This window comes from Elaeis guineensis, chromosome 1, assembly GCF_000442705.2.
Source record: "Elaeis guineensis isolate ETL-2024a chromosome 1, EG11, whole genome shotgun sequence".
Taxonomy (NCBI): Eukaryota; Viridiplantae; Streptophyta; class Magnoliopsida; order Arecales; family Arecaceae; genus Elaeis; species Elaeis guineensis.
The window spans coordinates 17,621,230-17,631,393 of record NC_025993.2 but is presented as its reverse complement, the minus strand read 5'-3'; positions in this window follow the sequence as shown (position 1 = coordinate 17,631,393).

The following is a 10,164-nucleotide window of genomic DNA, read 5'->3' as shown; positions in this document are numbered from 1 at the left end:
CAGAATTGCCCTGGGCCTTTCCACCGCAGCTTGTCAATTTACAACATCGATCCAGGCTGTGGAGGTTCTAATGAAATTTGTATACAACTTATGAATAATTAATTTAGAATTAATAGAATAATAAAGCTAAAATGAGTATTATATTTTACATGTGTAATAAGCCAGGTGTTTATACGGCTCCCAGACAAATGACTACGACCAATAGATCGATCAATAATAGATATCAAAAGGTTGTCTAGTATAAACCGAATCGAAGTAGATCTTTAAAAGGAACTTCTTGTGTAGGTCGAATAATAGGTTCTAAAAGAATTAATGTCAGTCTTGGATCAAATATCCAGATGCAAAACAATGACTTCGTTAGTGGGCTAAAGCATTCGAACAATTGTCTGAAGTGATACTCAAATTGTACTTCGCCACAGGCCAAAGTGATATTTGGCCAGTAAATTGTACTCGGCCAATAACTGCTAAAAGGATGCCCACCTCAAATTAAGTATCAAGGATGCCGAAACACTAAGGATGCATTTGGTTAGTTATTAAAAAAATAATTTTTTTTATTTTTAAATTTTTAAAAAATAAAAATTAATAAGCAATATTTGATAACATCATAAAAAATAAAAATCAAAATAATTACTTTATATGTAAAATAAATTTTTTTTATTTTTTAAAATTTATTTTTTTATTTTTTTTTACTTCTCCATATCTAAAACGCTAAATCAAAAAGTAAAAAGTTCGAACTCTTCTCCCTTGCCGAACTCTTCACCTCCCCACCCTCTTCTCCCTTTCTTTCCGAACCCTTTTCACTTATCGAGCTCTTCACCTGCCATCTTTAAACATTATTTTTTACTTTATAGTAATATAGTTACCAAATATATTTTTATTTTTTTACTTTTACTTAATAGCAAAAATTAAAAAAAATAAAAAAAAATTTTAAAAATCAAAAAGTGTAACCAAATGCATCTTAAGAGTGCATGCTGAAATATTGTTGAAGTACCAAGATGTAGATTGTGCATGAAGGTGCAAATTGATGAAGAAGAATGCGATTAGCTTAGATGAAATTTTCCTTAGGATGGGACCCAAATAGGATGGTTATCCAGTAATTATTATTAGAGTTTTTGAAGAAAAAACTCAAAATTTTCTTTTTCTCCAGAGTTCTCTATAAGTCTGGTCTTATTTTAGTCTAACATTAGAAGAGGACAATTTATTTTTGATGCTTATGAACCATCTTTCTTTCCTTTTTTTATTTGGGGGGCTTTTAGGGGATGTAGATTTTATATTTCTCATGTATGCATCGACCCAACCTGACTTGGCTCGCACATGCAAATCACGGTGCAGTGTAGCATAGTGCATGCACGATGATAGCAAAATATTTTATTTATTTTTTTATTATATTTTTTATTATCTTTAATTATTTTATTTTATTTTTAACATATTTATTTTTTATCGGTTGCCTTCCCTCGTGGTCAAATGGTCAAATAACCATTTATCGTAGATGGTCATATTTTATTTTAACCGACATCTTCCTTCATGGTTCGCTAGTTGAATGGTTGTCTGGAGGCACCTACTCATGGTTTAGACCTCGAGTTATAGCCTATGGGGTATCTGAAAATCTATGACTTTTTTTCAGTTTCTTCTCTGAGAATCCAACATTTTGCAGACTTTCTCTCACTCTTTCATCACTCTCTCTTTTTTCATTCAAATTACTGAGTTTTGAGAGATCTATCAACCCTTTCCACGATCATGCTTCAAGAGAGGATATCCCGATCGTATCTTGAGATAGAATTTTTGATAGATACTGGCACGAGGGTCAAAAATTTGTCTTAGAACAATGATCACATGCTTTCGGGATTCATTTCTATTTCTACATCATAAAGTAACGAGTTAATCCAACTAGGCTCTCGGTAAGTCAAAATTTTTACCCTTATTCTTATCAGATAGTTTAGATAAAAAAGTAGTTTATCAAAATCTTTTATTCGAAAGTCTCCATTTCAATAGAACACTATTTGCAGAAGGACTTTGCTCTAACATTCTAATGTAAATTATTTTAATGATCTCTATGTTAAGGTTTCATTTTTTTTCTAACTTTCGTTATTTAGATACTAGATTTTAGTATTTTAGTTTGATTGGATTTCTTAAACATTAATAAACTATTCTTATCCGAATTACTCTGTCGCTCCTGTTACTCTGCATAACAGTGGCTGATAAATAGTATTATTTTTCCTAGATTTCTGATTCTGTTTTGAAACTAGAGAGTCCTAATAGACTTTAACTTTTATTTGTAGTTTTATTTTTAATCGTTTATAAATTCATTTGAAACATTGAATTACTGCAATATCATCTGTTCTAAAGGCTGATTACTAGTAACTGCTTACAAATTTCCTATGAACTCTAAAACTCTTAATTTACTATAAATTTTGTTTGCATCTCTATTTAAACCCTCTTTAATCAAATTTTTTGTAATCCTCTCTTACATCATGGGCGGTGAGGAAGCCTTGACCCTTAAATCTGAAAAGTTTCATAGTCATAGTTCTTTAGATGGCAGGAACAACTTGAGGTTTGGTTAATCATACTTGGCCTAATTACTGCTATTGAAAAAAGGCCACCTTATGGTGTTGCCTCATCCTCATCTATCATATTATGTGATTCCTCAAACATTCCTAAACCTGATAAATCACTTAAAAAAATTGATTTCCGTTGTAGATTTAGGATTCTAAGCTGTAACCTATATAAAATCTATAGGAAATACAAGACCGTTAAGAAACTTTGGACTGCCCTAGAAGATGCATATAGTAGAGACAATGAGGGGGTAATAAGGTTTACTATTAGTGACTTTAGCAACTTTAAGATGGTAGACAATATTCGTATTAATGATCAAATTCATCATTTCTAAAATTTGGTCCAAGAGTTTCATAGAGGGGGCTCGACATTAGATGAGAACTATCAAGTCTCAAGTCTAATTGACAAGCTCCCATCATCATGGACTAATTTTGGACATAATCTTATAAAATCTCAAGGTAATCTTGTCCTTAGATTAGTGATTCAAGCCATTAGAATAAAAGATCAATATCGAATTAGAGACTTAAAGAAAAATCAAATGAAAGACAACGTAAATCTGACTGAATCTCAAAACCTAGAACAAAATCCTAAGAGTATGGCTTGAGCCAGACCTTTAAACCCAAGAACTTCAAAACCAAGGGTAAGGAAAAAAGGGAAAAATTCCAAAATCAGCCTAAATCTAATTCTCAATCCATAGGATTCAAGAACCTATTGATGGGAGATTCTGCTTCATTTTTGGCCAAGACAACCACCTTAGACCTCAATGCTTTTATTGGAAGAAGGAAAAGGTTGTGATCAAGAAAAAAAAGAACCAACCTCAATCCAAACCTATGGTTAAAATGGTAGAAGGTGAAACCATTCATCTTTAGGTTAGTGTCCTTTACCCCATTAGTTAACTTTACCTATACAACCACTGACTGGTAGTTAGACTCTGGTACCAATATCTATATTTGCACTGATAGAGCATCTTTTTTCTCTTATCAGGACTCAAGTAGAGGAAGTGTGATCATGAGAAATAAAAAAACTGTCAACATTTTGGATAAAAGAAATATCAACCTAAGATTTACCTCAGAAAAAAAGTATTATCCTTTGAAATGTGCTGCATGTTCCAGACATCAGAAGAAATCTCGTCAGTGGGTCCTTATTAGTACAATTAGGATATAAAATTATATTACAGTTCAACAAGATTGTAATTTCTAAAAGTGATATATTTATAGAGAAGGGATTTGTATCTGAAGGATTATTCAAACTCAATATAATTTCTTCTTCAATCAATGAAAATTCTTTTGTTCCTTCTCAATCAATCATGTTGAATTTTGAATCTTGTGGTGTTTGGCATTGTAGACTAGGTCATATGAATTTTAAATCCATTTCAAAAGATGTTCAATCTTAATCTAATTTTAAAATTCAAGATTAATCATAAATCTAAGTATAAGATCTGTACTCAATCCAAATAAATTAAAAAATCTTTCAAATCCATCCCTTATCAAGATACTCAACTTCTTGAATTAATTTATATTGATGTTTGTGACTTTTATAGAAATCCAACCCATAGAGATAGTCATTATTTTATAATCTTTATAGATGACTTCTCCAAATATTGTTATTCCTATCTCCTAAAGACCAAGAATGAAGTCTTTAATAAGTTTAAGTTTTTCAAAGCTGAGGTTAAAAAACTAAACTGAAAAGAAGATCAAAATCCTATAGAGGTAGTCATTATTTTATAATCTTTATAGATGACTTCTCCAAATATTATTATTTCTATCTCCTAAAGATCAAAGATGAAGTCTTTAATAAGTTTAAGATTTTCAAAGTGGAGGTTAAAAACCAAACTGAAAAGAAGATCAAAATTCTAAGGTCTGATCATAGAGGAGAGTACACTTCAAATGAATTTACTATATTCTGTGTAGAATATGGTATAATTTATGAAGTTACTACTCCTTATTCTCTTTAATCTAATAGTGTTGCTGAATAGAAGAACTGGACACTTTTGGATATAGTTAATCCAATGATCATCAATTCTGATGTTTTGAAAAACTTATGAAAAAAAGCTTTTTTGACCTTTATATTTATTCTTATAGAATTTCATCAAAAAATAAAGAAAAGATTCCCTATGAGTATTGGAAGGGATATGCACCAAAGTTGAGTTACTTTCGAGTTTGGAGGTGCTTAGCTAAAGTTGTTGTTTCTGAATATAAAAGAAATAAAATTGGTCCTAAAGCTATGGATTCCATCTTTGTTGATTATTTCCTTGATAGTAATATCAATCATTTTCTTATTATTCATTCTAATTTTATTGATATATCTATTAATACCATTATTGAATCTAGAGAAGCAATCTTCTTTAAAAATAAATTTTCTTTCAAGAATCAAATCCCTAGATCCACATTTGATTATAACTCTTGTTCCTTACCTAGTTCATCATCCATATCTAGTCTTCCAATCAGTAATGATCTTGCTCCAAATCTACTTGTTCTTCCTTCTGAGCCTAGAAGGAGCAAAAAGATTAGGATCGAAAAAAATCTAGATGAAGATTTTTTCACCTTCTTAGTTGAGGAAACACCTACCTCATACCAAAAAGCTATGAGATCTCTTGATGTTCTATTCCAGAAGGAGACAATCAATAATGAGATTGAATCAATTATTGAAAATAATACTTGGATTCTCACTGATTTATCTCTTGAAATCAAATCTTTAGATCATAAATAGATCTTTAGAAAAAAACTTAGGATGGACGGATTGGTGGAAAAGTATAGGACATGGCTTGTAGTCCAAGATTTTGGACAAAAAGCTAGTATTAAGTTCTTTGATACTTATGCATTTGTTGCTAGTATTACCACTCTTCGTATCTTTCTTGCTCTTGCTTCCATCTATAATCTTTTTGTGCATCAAATAGATATGAAGATTGCCTTTCTTCATGGAGATCTTGATGAAGAAATCTATATGACTCAATTTGAGGCCTTCATAGTGCTTGATCAAGAGCATAAAGTGTGCAAGCTTATTAGGTCCTTATATGCTTTAAAACAAGCATGAGAAGTTTGATAGTATTATTCTTTCTTATAGCTTCCAAATTAATGAATCTAATAACCATCTCTATTATAAAAGATGTGATGATCCATATATCCTTCTTTGTCTCTATGTTGATGATATCTTGATTTTATCTTCTAACCTTGATCTAATTAATAATGTTAAGAAATTCCTCTCCATTTTGATATGAAAGGTCTAGATGAAGCTGATTTAATCTTTGAAATGAAGATTATTCAATCTCTTAATTCTACATCTCTGTCTCAATCTCATTATACCCATTTGTTGATCAACAAATTTGGTTATTTGGATTTTTCTCTTGTGTCTATGCCTTATGATCCTTCTATCCAACTTGTGAAGAACTCTGACAAACTTATAAATCAAGAAAGATATACTCAAATCATTGGATCTCTTATGTATCTCTCAAATCATATTAGACCTGATATTGCTCATGTTATTTTTAGACTTAATCGTTATACTAGTAGTCCTAGTATGATTCATTGGATTGCTCTTAAAAGAGTCTTTTGGTATCTTAAAGGTACTACTTCATATTGTCTTAGATTTGTTGGTTATCTAGCTGTATTAGAGGGATACAGTGATGCCAACTAGATTTTTGATTCATCTGATGTGAAATCTACTTCTAACTATATATTCCTTTTTGATGGTAGTGTTATTTCTTGAAAATTTATCAAGCAAACCATTCTAGCTAGAAGTACAATAGAATTTGAACTAGTAGCTCTTGATTCTACCTGCTCTGAAGCTAAATGGCTTAAAGATCTTATATTTGAAATTCTTTTAATTTCATCTCCTATTCCTCTTATTTTAATTCATTATGATTCTAGAGCTGTAATAGATTTCTGTAAAAAAAATCTTATAAATTTTAAAATTAGCAAACATATAAAGGTGAGACAAAAGTCTATAAGAAAGCAAGAAATCCATGGCATTATTTTTTTATCTTATATTAAAACTAATAATAATCTTACTGATCGCCTTATTAAAGGCCTAAATAGGATTAAAGTCTTAGAATCATCAAGGGAGATGGGACTTAACCTATAATGGGCCTTCCAGTAGTGAGAATCAAACTTCTATAATAGAAGACCCCTTGAAAGAGGTTCAATGTGGTAATAACAAACTCATTGACTGGCTAGAGAGCACATGTTTTTATATATATAGAAGTCTTCACTCTACTCTATCCTTATGGTGATCAGTGCTCTTATGTAGATGTTAAGAAAGAGCATAGCTTTGAATGAGTTCTGAAGAGGTAATCTCCTTAAGATGTGACCCTACACACATCCTTAGAGGACTCATCTATATGAGAACTTTCGTATACGGCTGTGGCTAGGGGATATGGGCAAACCTTAGGTGCCCTCATGAATTATAAGATACTTGCACATGGCCAATAATGTGCAACTCAATGACAAATCCTTCTATACTATATATGTGGTAGTTAAAGTCTGGGTCAAAGGAATGTAGTTCAATACTTTGTTCATATCGATTCCTTCAGATGGAAACCATCTATATTAAGTGAGGTTAAAATACTTCACTTATTACATGGTATAAATACTTAGCAATAAAATTTTTAATTATTTTGATATTACATAATTAGTATCATTTATTTTAAAATTTGAGTTTTGAGAGGAACTGCTAGAGTTTTTGGAGAGAAAATATTTTCTTTCCTGCCAAAGTTCTCTATAGGTCTTGTCTTGCTTTAGTCCCATATTGGAAAGTGACAATTTATTTTTGATACTTATAAACCATCTTTCCTTCCCCTTCTTTGCTTGGGATGGTCATATTTTATTTTGACCAATGTCTTCCTTCATGGTCTGTCGGTCGAATGGCTGTCAGGAGGCACCTACTCATAATCTATAAAAGACCCCGAGTTCTAGTCTATGGGGTATCTGAAAATTTATGACTTTTTTTTTATTTCTTCTTCGAGAGTCCAACATTTTGTAGACTTTCTCTCACTCTTTCATCACTTTCCCTTTTTTCATTTAAATTGCCGAGTTTTGAGAGATCTATCAACCCTCTCCATGATCGTAGTCCAAGAGTAGGTATACCAGTCATAGCTTGGGATGGAATTCCCGATAAATACTAGCACGAGGGTCGGAAATTTGCTTTAGGACAGTGATCACATGCTTCCTGGATTCATTTTCTGTTTCTACATTATAAATTAATCAGCCAATCTAATCAGATTCTCGGTAAGTCAAATTTCTTACTCTTATTTTTATCAGATAGCTTAGATCAGAAAATAGTTTATCAAAATTTTTTATTCGAAATAGTCCTCATTTTGATAGAACACTATTTGCAGAAGGACTCTGCTCTAACAATTATCACTAACCAAAAATGTGGAAGGAGTGGTTGCACTATCCAAAATGTAAGACTAGTGCAAGGGAGATAACTGTCATGCATTGTAATAATGGCCCATGTGACACAAAGTAGCCAAAACAAGCGTCACAGCTATATAATAACACCTATCCAAACAATTAATATGATACAATAGTAAATATCTTTTTTTATTTTCTCTTAAGCATTTATCTTGTAGTTCTTAGTTCGTAGCTCAGATCTTTAGTCACTGTTTCCTTCCCCGAGACCGGCACCAACTAGCATAAAATCTTGAAGATTAAGGTAGCAGGATCCACTGTCATCGATCATGTTCAGCTGAATACCAGTTGCATGCCCATGCACATATCTAGATAGGTTATTGACTTGTTTCCTATCCATCTTGTCTTTTTTTTTTTTTTTGATGAAATGAGTTAGGGAAGACCTAACTCAGGATATTTTCCATTAGTAAAAGTAAGAATACAGTATTTTATGGTGTGTTTGGAGGTAGATGTTGAGTCAGAGTAGGAATTACAGAGGTTAGAATAGGGCAGGGTTTTCAGAGGATAAAACAGGGAATATAGATGATTGGAGATCTCCTAAATATCTGACTTCTATTGTTGCCATTGACGTAGTAGTGTGAAGAGGAAAACGCCGTTTGCTGTGATGTGATTAAATTAACCTTTCCCATAATTCTTTCAATCTGTTCGTAATCTTCTGAGTTGTGGAGTTGATATCATCTGTCCTGCATTCTACCCAGGATAGATACAGATTAACAATTTGCTTGGTCACAAAGTTGGGCTGATATGCGTGGAAATCAAAACATCGTTTATTACTACGTTCTTTCCAGAGTGTCCATTGAGCTGCAGTGAGTAGAATGTGTAAACCAGTCTGCAAAGGACGTGTGCCTGCGTCTGATGGCCATGTAGTCCACAACATAAATTGGCTCTGAGGGAGATCTTTAAGATGCTGGTTTGCAGCAGGGATGTCCAGACTGATCTTGAGAACGAGCATTGAAGAAGGAGGTGATCTATCGTTTCTGAGTTTGATCCACAAAGAGCACAGCTGTCCTTACCTTTCCAACCTCGTTTGATAAGATTTGCTTTCGTTAAAATTCTGTCATGGAAACTGAGGTAGATAAAGTATCTGATTTTCTATATAATTCTGCTGAAGAAAGGTCTGATTCCCCCATCCAAAAGGAAATGGTAACATTGTTTTGTAGGGAATGTGCGATTAGGGAATCATTTCCATTCTATTGTGTCAGGTTCATCTGAAATCTCTAGGATTGACATGACTTGCCGTAGCTGCTGGTGTTCCATCTCACAGGGCGTTGGTGCTGAAAAGGGCCAGCAGGCATGATTATGATATGAAAAATAGGATTCAGCTGTAGCGATGTCCTTTGAATAGTAGAGGTTAAATAAAGAGGGGAACCAATCTTGTATGGGTTCCAAAAACAGCCACGAGTCTTTCCAGTCGCAAACCTCTGTGATGGTTGAACATCTTCCCTATCGAGCCATTTACTAAAACAAAAGATTTTGCAGTGGTGACAATATCCTCTACCCACCGGCACCACTTCTCTCCGAAACCTCGAGCTTTTAAGAGGTCAAAAAAGAAAGGCCAAGCCATATTATCAAACGCCTTCTCGAAGTCAAGTTTATAGATGATGCCTTTGTGCTTGAATCGAACTGCTTGGGATAGAATCTCTGATGCTGTTGCAAAAATGTCTGAAATTGATTTCCCTTGAATGAATGCAGATTGGGACGATGTGATGAGCTTGTCTAGCTTACTAGCAAGTCTTATTGACAGAAGCTTTGAAATAATTTTGACAATCCCATTCATAAGACTGATTGGTCGATATTCTTTAACAGTGCAATTGAGATTCTTTTAGGGAATGAGTGCTATGAAGGAGTAATTGAGCCTGTCCAGGGTCATTTGGTGATGGTAGAAACTGTTGAACAGGCTGATCAGGTCTTTCTTGATGGTTTGCCAGAAGCGTTTATAGAAATCAAGAGGGAAGCCATCTGGCCCAGGTGATTTGTGAGAAGCTAATTGGAAAACGGCATTTTTGATTTCTTCCTCAGTAAATGGAGCATCTAGGTCATTCAGTTGAAGAGCACCTTCAGGGTATAGTGTGTCCCAGTCGGCTGTGATACAGGGTTTTTCAGCATTACCTAACAACAGCTTAAAATGTTCACGGAAACTTTCCTGAATGCTTTCAGGATCGAAAATTTGCGATTGCTGATGTTGAATGCTAAGTATGAGATTCTT